Here is a 15,313-nt window from a genome sequence, read left to right on the forward strand (position 1 = left end):
GAAAAGAATTACTGTCGTTATCATCATTTCCTAAGACATTCCACAAAAGATTGCTTCAAACTGAAGCATATGTTACAGAAAATGATAAAACAAGGAGTGATAGTAATAAAAAAAGGCGAAGAACGAGATGAAAAGTATCATAAATATGATGTTTGCAAGAGATCCATCGAAGAGATGGAAAGGTAAGGAGAAAACTACTGCGACATGGGAGTTGTCACTTGCAATACTTCTTATAATGAGTTTCGTCAAGAATATTCGTCATTATTCATGGCTTCATAGGTTATCCACTGAAGAAATTAGTCTGAACGATCTAGCTTCTATATGCCAACAAGAAGACAAACTGGTCAAAGAATTCATCAATCAATGAAGAATCCTGAGGGCATCATGCCCACAATTTGCGGAAGAAGAAGAACAAATCAAGTTATATATAAAATGCATAAGACCAGATATTGCATTGGGTCTTATTGGTCTGAATATATAAACCTTTCAAGATCTGATCGAGAAGGCTTGCAAGTTAGAAAAGGTTAGTTTAAAAGTGTTCGATTCTTATATGAGCCGGCTGTTTCAAAATCTCAAAAGAACTTTGACTGATACTATTGAAGAATAAAGAAAAAATGAAGAAGATGGACAAAGAAACTTTGGTGAAAGAAATATGAGTGATTCCACAACTAAGAAAGTAAAGAAAGGATATGGGCGATTCAAGAATTGTGGGAAGTATACATTTAAAGAAGACAATAGATTTCCTATGGTGAATCAATTGGTGGTCATAAAGAAAATCAAATTGCCATGGCCAAAGCGTCCAAAGAAAATGAAGAAGATAAGAGAAAATACTGCTATTATCTTCATTTTCTCGGACATCGAACTAAGAATTGCTTCTCCTTGAAGAATATTTTATAAAAAATAATGAACAATGGTGAAATAGTCATAAGGAAAACATATGATATTAGAGAGATAGTAATGGCACGCAATCCTGATCGAAGATAGTCAGGATCATTTGAAAGAAGAACAATATTATAATATGGACACGACTCTTCATATCTTTGTGATCGGAATGTGAAGCTGCAAGACAAATATATTCACAAGACTGACGGGAAGTATATTCTTAAAGATCACTGCAATTTTGATTCCGAAGATTATCATTATAATACTTCCCAATTAAAAGGGGGCAAGACAAGCAGAATGATGAAAATGTTTCAAAAGGCAATGCCATGTATTCTTCTCCTTATATAAAAGGTAGATTCTCAAGCATATCAAGCGTATCAAATTGATCACTGATTATCACTAAGCGCTGATGATTATCATCAAATTGATATTTATCGCCATCACTAATTGCTGTTGACCACTATTACAAAAGCCATTATTGTCGAATTGATATTATTGTCTTACTACAGTTATAAATTTATTATCTACGGCAGTGAAATATCACGCATAAGACCTACCACAATCTGCAATACGTCAAATATTATACGAGCAGCAGTGTGAAGCTAATGGCCCTAAAAAGCCCATATATGTCATCACATGCTTAGACCCACGCAGGTAGCGAATGGAGCCAGCGACTAAAAGCCCTAAGCGGCCAAAAAGTCTACAGCGGCCAGTCACGCGTGAGACCAATGCCATCTGTACAGCTTTCAACAATGTCACGGGGGAGGGTGAGAGAAAATGCCCTCCCGTGAATGGGTCTGACCTGGTAGATGAAGAAAAAGCGGGGTTGGAGTGTACATTCTTTGGCCATTGTCCATAGATAGGTCAACCATGCATAAGATCCCCTAGATTTCTGACTTGATTCAGTAGTACCTCATGAGGACAGGGTCTCTAAAATAAATTACCCCCTCATTGATGGACTGACGTCCTTGAATTTGATACCCTAAGGTAGCCTTGCGCGCCCCATGAACTCTAGAGAGTTATTGCGGCCAACCCTATGCGTAAAACACACCGAATTCACTGCCCTGGTAGCTTCACTAGGCCCCTCTAATGGATCGCGGTTTGTGAACTCCTCGGCCGCTATAAGTCCAGTGAACTCATAAGAGTTACATAGACCATTCGCGTAAGACCCGACTCCAACTACTCATGAGTCTAAAAAACTATGATCGCTCCACTACTCAAGAGCTTAAACTGTGTGAAAGTGTCAAGTCAAGTCAAGTCGAGTCAAGTCATGTCCAGTCAAAGTATGTTCAGTCAAAGGTATACTCGCTCCACTACTCAAGAGCTTAAAATTATGTGTAGCATCAAAATGCTACAAATACATATATGCTCATCTATTTTACTTAAGATATGCTCAAACATGCGATTGCCTAATATGATGAAATAAATCATGAAAATCACAAACATTGATTAGACAAACATATAAAAATGTCTTTCTCTTGAAACAAGTTCAAATTACGACGACAAATACTTCCAAAATGTTTACAATACTCTATTCAAAAACTTGCTTTTCAGAATTGGCTATTAGTTTTTTATTATAATATGTTTATCTTTCCGATGAGAGATGTGGGAATTTTCTGTCTCTTGCTTCTTTGATGATGAGGGTAAATTATCTCGTAAAATTCTTAGAGGCAGCGGAGAATGAAATCGTAAAGAATCATCATTTGCTTTTAGAAAATTTGATGACTCAGATATATTCTCCGAACTTCTCAAAGGAATGCCAAAAGCTATCCATCCTTCAAGGGTATCAGCAGGCTTTACTTCATGAACAGTATCTTCTGAAGAAATTTTTATGCAAAGCTGACCTGAACAACGGGCATGATTTGTCTCTTCAAATAACATATGCCTTGGTCTTTCTGATAACTTCTTAATTGTGGTGGAAGAATACATATGGCATGGTTTACTAGATAATACTCTGAAATGGCCAAGCTATATGTCCTAGAGCCGGGGGAGGGGGGTGAATAGGACAATGCCAAATTTAAACAATAACAGCGGAATATAAATAAATAAAAGATAACACTATTAATAAATCACTATATTAGAATGTAAAGCAACCTCAAAAAGAGAGATTGATATCAATGTTGTTCTAAGGACAACCTTACACCATAAAAACCAAAGGTTTATGGCAGGACAACCTCATTTCTAGAACAAATTGAATATCAAAAACTCAAACAAAAAGGAAACAAATTAAATGGTAAGAAATAAATTCTAAACTATTACAACATTCCCCACAATGCTTGAAATGTAAATATTACAACATTCACATTCACATATACATCCTACAAATCTGAATGATCAAAGATAGAAAATATAAATCACACATCCACAAAACACAAAGAGTTATAGTAGTTCACCTGTGTGTATACCAACTGTTAAGAAACAACCAGATTGCTACTCCACTCCTAATATCCTCACATAGGGGATATTAGCATTCACTATCAAAATAGGTTTTCACAGGTTCACCCAAAACCTTCACAATTGTGTCTTTTAGAAAAGAGCTTACACAATTCAAAAACCCTCACTTTTGAGTTTTCTTGCTCTCCTCAGATAACCAGCATAATAAGATTTTTCTAGCTTAATCTCAAATAAAACTAAAATGGAAATTTACATAAATGTAAAATACTTGGATTTCTCCTTTTGTTGCAACCCGGAAGAATCAATCGGAATAGAAGATTAAATATAGAAGTTCAAAGTCCAATACTCACTTTAAAATGGTTATAGGTTCTAATTGATTTTAAATTAAACCAGTTGGGCTAGCTATATTTGATTTTGATTCCAAGAAGGAATATCACAATTCCTCTTTTCAATTAAGATTGGAATGTAGAAACAAAATCAAATTAGTAAAGCTAACAAAAGATAATATAAATTATGCACAAAGTAGCTTAAAATGAACACAAACTTATCTCAGAGTGATCCCTTGATTTTAGTTGAATTGAGTTATCAATCTCTAAAATTCATGCTCTATTTATAGTTGCAGAAACTCGTCTATGTCTGGTCCTAAAGACACTACGACTGGTCGTAGGAGAAACAGATTTTTAAATTTTTGAGCGCGATCGGATAAAACCATTCTACGACAGGTCGTAGGGTGTCTACGACTGGTCGTAGGCCCTCTACGACTGGTTGTAGCACACCTACAACTAGTCGTAAGACTCAAAGATTGGTTGCTACAGTTTGAGTCGGAGAACCAGGACTGGTCGTAGGACGAGTAGACATTGTTCACACGACTGGTCGAATAGAGTCCAGGACTGGTCGTGGACGAACAGAAAATTCTGAAAAATTGCAACCAACTTAGGACAGGTCTTGGAATTTCTTGGACTGGTCAAGGCAATGCTAGGACTAGTTGAATAAGGTTCAGGACTAGTCTTAGAACAGTCCAATTCCATGTAAAATGATTCAATTGAATTACGTATTCAAAATGACCTACCCTAAGGACAATCTAAGGTCAATCATACTTTGAAAGTGAGGTATGAACATCGAGACTTCATATCTTCAGATGATAGATGACCTTTGAAGATTGTAAAGCTTGAGATCTTTGAACTTGATGTATCACTGAACATGAGATCTTCTATAGCTTGAATAACAATTCATCTTGTGTTGTACACTGACTTGAATCTTGAACAAGATCACTTCTACTATTGTAGCTTGTACTTGCATTCTACTGTAGTAGCTTGTACTTGCATTTCTTTAAGTAGTTTGAAGTAGTTCTTCGTTCTTGACTTGAAGTAAAGTACTTAGAGCGGTGATGCAATGTCTTGAACATTTATAATAATGAACTACGTAAGACATAGATTGAGTTTTTAGCACCACAAAATTTGATAACCAAAGGAGCATAAAACCATAGCACTTACAATCTCTCCTTTTGTTAAATTTGTGACAAAACACTCAACAATAATATAACCAATATGAATACAAAAAAAAAATGCACAGGTTATAAAAGAAAAAACCAATTACAACTTGGTTAAAGAATCATGCACCAGTTGTCATCACACATCAAGATGAAGTAGGCAGAACACCTCCTTACTTACTCCCCCTAAGTAGCACACATATATCCAGAAAAAAATGCTATTATACCACAGTCCATATTCCATCAACATATCAATTCATATGCAAAACCATATAAATTCTCCCCCTTTTTGCCACAATATGACAAAGGAAGAAGAAAAATGGAAAAGGATAATAAACAGGAGTAATCAAGGAGTCAAGATATAAGCAAATTAAAGTCCGCATAACATGAACTAGTTTAAACAAAGTCAGCAAGCTACAGTCAGCAAACCAAATAAAGTTTATAACCCAACAAAAGTAGACTTAAAATTATTACAGACCAAAGAGTAAATCACTCAATCAGATTCTGAGGAAGTAGCAAGTATGGTAGGATCAAGTTGATGAAGGCCCTTGTTTAAGTGCCTAAGATACTTGCGCATGTATTTAAATCGTAAATCATGGGCAACATTCATATTCTCTACCTTCTCCTCAAGTGCATGCAGACGTGCATCAAACTCAGATGGTTCATAATCAGGATCATTAGCAAAATCAGACTCAATTTCATCAAAAATATCATCCATGTTTATGTCATCAGGAGGAAGATCATCAGCTTCTTCTTCATTCTTAGCTTCAGCTCCATCACCACCAACATCCACTTGGCCAGGAGCCAATTCCAATTTCATCTTGTTTATATTTGAGTTGTTAAAAATAAGATGATGGGAGCCTCTCCAACAGGCATAGCAACCAACATATGAGAAGCTAAAACAGTCATAAGATAGGTAAATGGAATATCACTATGACCTAGATGGAGACGAAACTGAATGATGGAATGACATATTAGAGATGGAAGACAAACTTTAGTACCAGAGACGACAGAGTGCAAAGCACGAACCATAAAGAAAGTCAGTTCTATTTTATTACCAGAATGCAGATACAAATTTGAAGTAAAGATTCTGTGGAGGACTCTGTATCTGGGTAACAAGTACTTTGAGGGGAGCACATTTCCTTTATGAGTCCATTACACATCCATATTACATAATGCTCTGGTGAGCATTCGTTTTTCTGATTCTGAGGGTTTTTCAGTTAGAATATGAATAGGAATACCCTCATTATTAATAGGCATTTCCATAAGGCCAGATATTAGATGACGATCTACATCAAAAGGGACTTCTCTAGCATCTATTTTAAATGTTAAATTCTCAGCAAAAAAATTAGAGATACATGCGAACATGGACTGAGCAATAGATTGGTATGCAGGCCCACCCCAATGTAAGATGTTATCCCATCCTATAAATTGGAGGAGTGGAATGATACCAAAAGGAGCAATGTGGTTAAGATCAATAGCTCTTTCAACAATAACCTTGCGCAAACCCAAATCCCGTACATATGAGGGATCAGTTTTGGGTGACCGAAGATGGCACTAAGTTATTTGAGTAGATCTAAAAGAAGATCGAACATGGGCTGTTTTCTTTTTCCCTCTAGCATCCATTGGTAACAAGAAATTCAAAGAACCAAGGAGATGTAAAAGATGAAAAATGGGTTTTCTCAAAATTAGAAATTTGAGAAGAAAACCCTAAATAACCTAATAAAGCTTGAAATCAAGCACTCGAATGATGAGATTAAAGCAAATGGACCATGAATCTACAAGCAAGACTGATAAAATACACTAACCTTGACAAATCACACTGTAGGGTTCGACTAGTCATGCCACGGCTTATTGGAGAGCAAGATAGAAATGAGGAAGATGAAGATTTTCCCCAAATAAAAGAGGACAGCGTGCGCCATGACCAGTCTTGAGCTGTCCTCGACCGGTCGTACTAGGACCAGTCAAGTACACCCACGACTGGTCGAGTATCAATAAAAATATGCATTTTTTATAAAAATTTAAAATTTAACCAAATAAATTATCAAATATATATACACTATAATACATATATGCATGAATAATCAATTTTGAATGCACAAACCAAGATCAATTTTTAATTTATTAAACCTGCTTTTGTCGAGCGATTTAGTGAAAATGTCAGCAAGTTAAGTCTCGGTCGGAATGTATTCTAAAGAGATTATTTTTTCTTCCACTAATTCATGAATATAATAATACTTAATATCAATGTGCTTGGTACGTGAATGCTAGATTGGATTTTTTGAAATATTTATAGCATTGGAATTATCACAATATAGAACCATTGAATCCTGTGTAATTTCATAATCACTTAACATACGTTTCATCCAAACAAGCTGAGTACAAGCATTTCCAGTTGCGATGTATTCAGCCTCAGCCACAGAGAGTGATATAGAGCTTTGCTTCTTGCTAAACCAAGAAACTAAACAATTTTTTATATAAAAACAACCACTACTGGTTGATTTCCTATCGCTGATATTTCCAGCCCGATCAGCATCAATGTACCCTGCCAACTGAACACTAGTATTATATGGATACCAGAGACTCAAATTAATTGAACTTGCGACATATCGCATAATCCGCTTAACAGCAGTTAAATGAGACTCTTTAGGATCAGACTGATATATAGTGCAAATACCAACACTTAAAGCAATAATTGGTCTACTAGTAGTTAAATAAAGTAAACTGTCAATCATACTACGATATAACTTAGGATCAACATTTTTACCTGTAAAGTCCTTTGAGAGTCTTAAGGTTGTACTCATAGGAGTATCAAAATTTTTACTATTCTCAAATCCAAACTTTTTTATTAAGTTCAGAGCATATTTGGTTTGAGAAATAAAAATACCATCAGGTTGTTGTTTTACTTGCAACCCAAAGAAATAGTTCAATTCCCCAACCATGCTCATTTCGAACTTAGATTTCATTAAATCTGCAAACTCAACAGTCATGTTAGAATAGGTAGATCCATAAATAATATCATCAACGTAGATTTGAACTATTAAGATATCATCATTATGTTTCTTAACAAACAAAGTTTTATCAACACTTCCCATTTGAAAGTTATAACTTAGTAAAACTTAGTCAACTTTTCATACCATACCCTGGGAGCATGTTTTAAACCATAGAGAGCCTTTTTTAGGCGATGGACATGATCAACACTCTTTGGGTCTTCAAAACCCGTTGGTTGTTTAACATAAACTTCTTCATGTAGATCGCCATTTAAGAAGGCACTCTTTACATCAATTTGATAAATTTTAAATTTTCTAAAACAAGCAATAGATATGAATAGTCTGATTGATTCAAGACGAGCTACTGGGGCAAAGGTTTCATCATAATCAATTCCTTCAATTTGAGTGTACCCTTGTACAACCAGTCTAGCCTTGTTTCGAATTATATTACCAAGTTCATCAGACTTATTTTTAAAAATCCACTTAGTACCAATAAAATGTTTATCTTTAGATATAGGAACAAGGTACCAAACATCATTTCTCATAAATTGGTTAAGCTCTTCTTGCATCGCAACTATCCAGCTTTCGTCAGTAAGAGCTTATTTTACATTAGCCGGTTCTATATGGGATGTGAAACATATGTAATTACATATGTCTTTAAGTTGTCTACGAGTGCGCACACCAGCGAGAGGGTTTCCAAGAATTTGAGTGGTTGGATGATTTTTAACAGTCCTCAATTCAGAATCAGTTTGATTTGATGAAGTATCTGGTTTGTCAATTAAAAGAACTTCATTGTTATCTGAACTTAGGGCAGGTGTATTCAAGTGATCGTCTATGACCACATTTATAGATTCTTGAATAACACCTGTCCTTTTGTTCAGTACTCAATATGCGCGACTGTTTAAAGAATATCCTAAAAAGATCCCTTCATCACTTTTAGTATTAAACTTTCTGAAATTTTCACGGTCACGTAGAATATATCACTTGTTGCCAAAAACTCGAAAGTATTTGACAGTAGGCTTCTTATCGAACCATATTTCATAAGCTGTTGTACTATTAGATTTACTTGTATAAACCTGGTTAATTATATAACTGGAAGTATTAAAAACTTCAGCCCAAAGATTTTTAGATAGCTTCATACTATTCAACATTACATTAGCTATTTCGTGAAGCACTCTATTTTTCCTTTCTACAATTCCATTTTTTTGAGGAGTTTTGGGCACAGAGAATTTATGCGATATTCCTTGATCGCTACAGAATTTCTCAAAACTGCTATTCTCAAATTCTGATCCATGATCACTACGGATCTTAAGACTTAAGAACATTTTTCCGTTTGAATCCATTTGAGAACTCTTTTTATTTCATCAAGGGTTTCTAACTTATCTTTTAAGAAAGCTACACAAGTGAATCTGGTAAAATCATCCACTATTACTAAAATGTATTTTTTGCCACCTCGACTTTCTGTCCTGGTAGGTCCTATAAGATCCATATGGAGAAGCTCGAGTGGTCTTGATGTGGCATTGGAGTTCACCTTCTTGTGAGAGCTCCTTGATTGCTTGCCTATGTGGCATTTGCCACATATTTTGTTTATCTTTTACAATTTCGGTAGACCTCTTATTAGTTCTCTTTTTCTCAATCTATATAAATTATGGTAGTGTACATGTCCAAAATGTTTATGCCACAAATCAGTCTCATCAGTATGGACCATGTAACACGTTTGACTAGATGAGCTGGATTCACTAACAATATAACAGTTTTCAGAAGTTCTGCGACCAGTTAATATTATTAAACCCTTATTATTTAGAATTTCACAACCTTGTTTAGAAAATCTTACACTATGATTATTTTCGCATATTTAAGATATGCTTAATAAATTGTGTTTTAACCCTTCAACGTATAAAACATTTTTAAACAAAGGGAGGTTATAGAGTTGAACCGTACCTTGGCCAATAATCTTGCAATTGCTGTCATCGCCGAATGTGACTGAACCATCAGTCATGTCTTTGAGATCGGTGAATAAACCTTTATCACCATTCATATGCCTTGAACATCCACTGTCTAAGTACCACTTTGAATGGCTTGTAGCTTTAAAAGCAGTGTGGGCAACCAAGTAGGTAACCTTAGGAACTCATTTCATAACTGTTTTGGGTTTAGGAGTATAGTAGGTCTTCTTTTTATTGTAGTTATTGTTAGAGTGATCCACTGATTAGATTTTAAGAGCTCCTTAAGAAGATCAACTATTTTCTTAGCTAAAGGGTTTTGGTTCTGATTTTTATAGTTGATATAGATGTTTTTAGGTTTTTGAAAAGTTTTAGAATTTTTAGAAAAATTTTGATTACTTTTCCCTTTTGAGTTCGAAGTTTCTTCTCTCACAAACTTGGGAGGAGTGTTCTTCTGCTTAGGAGGAATATTCTTATCGTAGCCCAAACCGGATTGGTCGCCACATTTTTTTGATCCGGATAAAAGTTTTTCTAACTTTGGATCACCTTGGGCATATCTCCATGTATCCTTTAAACTCAAAAGAGAAGAGACTTCAAGTTTAAGTTTTTCATTTTTAGATTTCAGATTTTCAATCTGGGAGGTTTTGAATTCCAAATCGCATTTGCATTTTTCAAAATAATCTGAAATATGGGATTTTTCTTAAACAAGAGACTCAAAATTTTATTTAAGCTTTGAAATTTTTTTCTTTTTGAAGTTTAAGTTTCATAGCAATTTTACAACTTTCCTTATATAGGGCATTGTAAGTATCTTGAAGATCATCTTCATTTTCACATTCACTGTTCAAATTTTCTTCACTTATTAAATCATTATCTGAAAGTGTGAATTTGGCTAGAGTCATAAGGGCTTTAACTTCACTGCCCGACTCGGTTTCAGAATCTTCTGAATCAGAAGAGGCTTCAGAATCAGAGGATTCGTCCCAAGTAGCCAACATACTCTTCTTTTTGGATTTATCTTTTTTAGGACACTTGTTTGCTAAATGTCCATATTCTTGGCAGTTGTAACATTGACTATCTTTTAAAGATTTTCAAGTCTTAGATTTAGATTTAGATCTTTTCTTATCATTTGCTTTTTGAAAATCAACCCTCTTTTTACTTTTGAAAATTTTATAAAACTTTTTCGCTAAAAGGGCCATATCGTCTTCAGAATTTTCTAAATCAGGATTGTTTTCTTGAGAAACATTTTTAGAAGACTTGAGGGCAATAGATTTTCCTTTAAGAGCTTTAAAATTTAACTCGTATGTTTATAAAGACCCAACTAATTCTTCTACCCTTATAGTATCCGTATCACGAAGTTCCTGAATCGCAGTTACCTGAGAATTAAACCGTTCAGGAAGTGAGCATAATATTTTTGCACACACTTTACTTTCTAGGATTTTATCTCCAAGACCCCATATAGAGTTCACAATGTCATTTAATCTAGTGTAGAAATCCATAAACATTTCATTTTCTTCCATATGTATTTCCTCAAATTTGGTTGTGAGGATTTGGACTTTAGATTTCTTGACAATTGATATACCCTCATGTGTCATTTCTAAAATATCCCAAGCTTGCTTTGCAAAATCACAGGATATAATTCTTTTGAATTCATCTGATGATAGTGCGCAAGTGATTGCATTTAGTGCTTTAGCATTTGCACTACTCTCACTATTCTGAAGTGTGGTCCATGAGAAATAAGGTGTTACTCTCATTGATTTTGAACCATTGATCCCAGTTACTTCAGTGGTAGGAGGGGTCCATTTATTCACTATGGCTAGCCACACACTTTCATCCATGGATTTAAGGAAGATCTTCATCCTGGCTTTCCAATAGGCACAATTGGTGCCATCAAAAGGTGGAGGCCTAGTGACTAAAAGGCTATCAAAATTTGACATCTTATATATAGCTTAGATCGGTTAGCTCAGGAAATAAATCCAAATAACAAGAATTAAAACTAGCTATTAGGCTCTGATACCACTTGAAATGGCCAAGCTATATGTCCTAAGGGGGGGTGAATAGGACAATGCCAATTTAAACATTAACAGCAGAATATAAATGAATAAAAGATAGCACTATTAATAAATCACTATATTAGAATGTAAAGCAACCTCAAAAAGAGAGATTAATATCAATGTTGTTCTAAAGACAACCTTACACCATAAAAACCAAAGGTTTATGGTAGGACAACCTTATTTCTAGAACAAATTGAATATTAAAAACTCAAACAGAAAGAAAACAAATGAAATAGCAAGAAATAAATTCTAAACTATTACAATGTCACAACAATGCTTGAAATGTAAATATTACAACATTCACATTCACATATACATCCCACAAATCTGAATGATCAAAGATAGAAAATATAAATCACACATCCACAAAACATAAAGGGTTATAGTGGTTCGCCTGTGTGTACACCAACTGTTAAAAAATAGCCACACAGATTGCTACTCCACTCCTAATATCCTCACACAGGGGATATTAGCGTTTACTATCAAAATAGGTTTTCACAGGTCCACCCAAAACCTTCACAATTGTGTCTTTTAGAAAAGGGCTTACACAATTTAAAAACCCTCACTTCTGAGTTTTTTGGCTCTCCTCAGATAACCAACACAATGAGATTTTTCTAGCTTAATCTCAAATAAAACCAAAATGAAAATTTACATAAATGTAAAATACCTGAATTTCTCCTTTTGTTGTAGCCCGGAAGAACCAATCGGAGTAGAAGATCGAATGTAGAAGTTCAAAGTCCAATACTCACTTTAAAATGGTTATAGGTTCTAATTGATTTTAAATTAAACCAGTTGGGCTAGCTATATTTGATTTTGATTCCAAGAAGAAGGAATATCACAATTCCTCTTTTCAATTAAGATTGGAATGTAAAAACAAAATCAAATTAGTAAACCCAACAAAAGAGAATATAAATTATGCATAAAGTAGCTTAAAATGAACATGAACTTATCTCAGAGTGATCCCTTGATTTTACTTGAATTGAGTTACCAATCTCTGAAATTCATGCTCTATTTATAGTTGCAGAAACTCGGCTACAATTGGTCCTGAGGACATTACGACTGGTCGTAGGAGAAACAGATTTTTAAATTTTTGAGCGCGATTGGATAAAACCGTTCTACGACTGGTCGTAACATACCCACAACTGGTCGTATGACTCAAAGATTGGTTACTGTAGTTTGAGTCAGAGAACCAAGACTGGTCGTAGGACGAGTCGACACTGTTCACACGACCGGTCGAACAGAGTCCAAGACTGGTCGTGGACGAACAGAAAATTCTGAAAAATTGCAACCAACTTAGGACAGGTCTTGAAATTTCTTGGACTGGTCGAGGTAGTGCTAGGACTAGTCAAACAAGCTTCAGGGCTAATCTTAGAACAATCCAATTCCATGTAAAATGATTCAATTAAATTATGTATTCAAAATGACCTACCTTAAGGACAATCTAAGGTCAATCATACCTTGAAAGTGAGGTATGAACATCGAGACTTCATATCTTCAGATGATAGATGACCTTTGAAGATTGTGAAGCTTGAGATCTTTGAACTTGATGTATCACTGAACATGAGATCTTCTATAGCTTGAATAACAATTCATCTTGTGTTGTACACTGACTTGAATCTTGAACAAGATCACTTCTACTGTTGTAGCTTGTACTTGTATTCTACTGTAGTAGCTTGTACTTGCATTTCTTGACGTAGTTTGAAGTAGTTCTTCATTCTTGACTTGAAGTAAAGTGCTTAGAGCGGTGATGAAATGTCTTGAACATTTATAACAATGAACTACGTAAGACATAGATTGAGGTTTTGGCACCACAAAATTTGACAACCAAAGGAGCATAAAACCATAGCACTTACATACTCGCATACCAAATAATATTGATGAACTCACCAATGCATCCAGGAATAAGAAGTATGAACTGGATAATTATAGTCGGGAATTATGAAGTGAGATCCAGTTTTAACATTTAAGAGCTGCCTCCATATCAGAGCCCAATTATATGGCCCGATACCACAACTTCTCATGGGTCTCATGACATTGTCACAAGTCTCTGGTAATGTTTGGTCAAATCCAAATTGACGAGCAAATCTGCTTAGGTTATATGGTTCACACCAGAACATGCTACCTTCTCTCAGTGGAAGAGTATTAGATCTGATGGAGACAAGAAATGAATGCTCACCAAAAGAGATGAAATTATCATTAACAACTTCTATTCCTTCTGGATGGCTAGTTAACAGAAATTGATAAAAGTCGATAGGATCACTATCCTCTATCTTTCGAGTGACCCAACCGTTCGATTCTCATCATCCTTCTTAGTTGATAATGTTGAAGAGGGAGCCAATGAGGGTTTGAGTATACTCTTTCAGAGTCAGTAAAGGTCTAAGGAAAGTGTAAGGCCTGTATCATAGTCCGTACCATTCCATAGGCTTCCGCGGTCCTCCTGGTCAACTTTTGGCAACCCGCGACCTATAATGGGCATTTGTGTGCGACCCTAAGTCACCTCCCAAAGATCTGAGTCAGCTCAACTTGACCGCGCCGTCACCACGGTTCCAACGCCGTGTCTTGCGCACCGATGTGATACCTAAGCTAGGTGTTGTGGGCTCGCGTACATTCCGAAGAAACGCCGCGTGTTGCGAATTCCAAGAGAATCTCTACGATAGGTCACATCAATCAATCAAAGTACACATCCTATCACAAGTACAAGCAACCCATCTCTCTCCTATTCCCAAAGTCAACTCTCTCTCTCCACCCATCGCTTCCTTACACCCATCACCCATCACTCCATTACCTTTTCATCCCATCACTTCTCTCTCTCTCATTCTCTCTCTTCACTCCTACCTCCCAAGGACAAACTAGGTGTGGCCCACTTTCCTACCCCCCACATCTCACCATCCAACCATCCAAACTTCATCATCCACCCTTAAAGAGTTAGCCAAGGAGCCTAGGAGTCCAAGGAGCTAAAGAAGAAGGCCAATAGGTGGGTGATCCACTATTGATTTTCAATTTGATGGCTCACTTGTGATGGGACCCAATTTGATGTATGTGTTGTAATCATATGAGGGCCCCATAGTGGTGGGGACCCAATTTGATGTATGTGTTGTAATCATATGAGAGGGCCATAGTGGTGGGGACCCAATTTGATGTATGTGTTGTAATCATATGAGAGGCCCATAGTGGTAGGGTCCCACCACTACACTGCTCTCTCTCTCTTTATTTCTTTTGTTCTTAATGATGATGATAATTGTATGGCCCACTTGATCCACGCTGTCCACGAGATGGACCCCACCTTGAAAACGGATTGGCTAGGTACCTCACACCAGTTATATAGCTGGTGTATTGATGCCACCAAGCTCTGTGGGTCCCATTGCTGTGACGACAGCATGTGCTGTGGGTCCCACCATCTACACCGTCTAGGGACTAGACAGGTGGGAGCCTAACGTGGTGTATATGTTTCATCCCATGACATCCATCGTTTCATCCAGACCATCCATTTGGGGACCCCACGCAACAGCTCCAGCTGTTGCATAATGTCAGAAGTTCTGGGGTCCCACATGATGAATGTACTATATCCCA

The sequence above is a fragment of the Magnolia sinica genome, chromosome 1 (assembly GCF_029962835.1).
Source record: "Magnolia sinica isolate HGM2019 chromosome 1, MsV1, whole genome shotgun sequence".
Classification (NCBI taxonomy): Eukaryota; Viridiplantae; Streptophyta; class Magnoliopsida; order Magnoliales; family Magnoliaceae; genus Magnolia; species Magnolia sinica.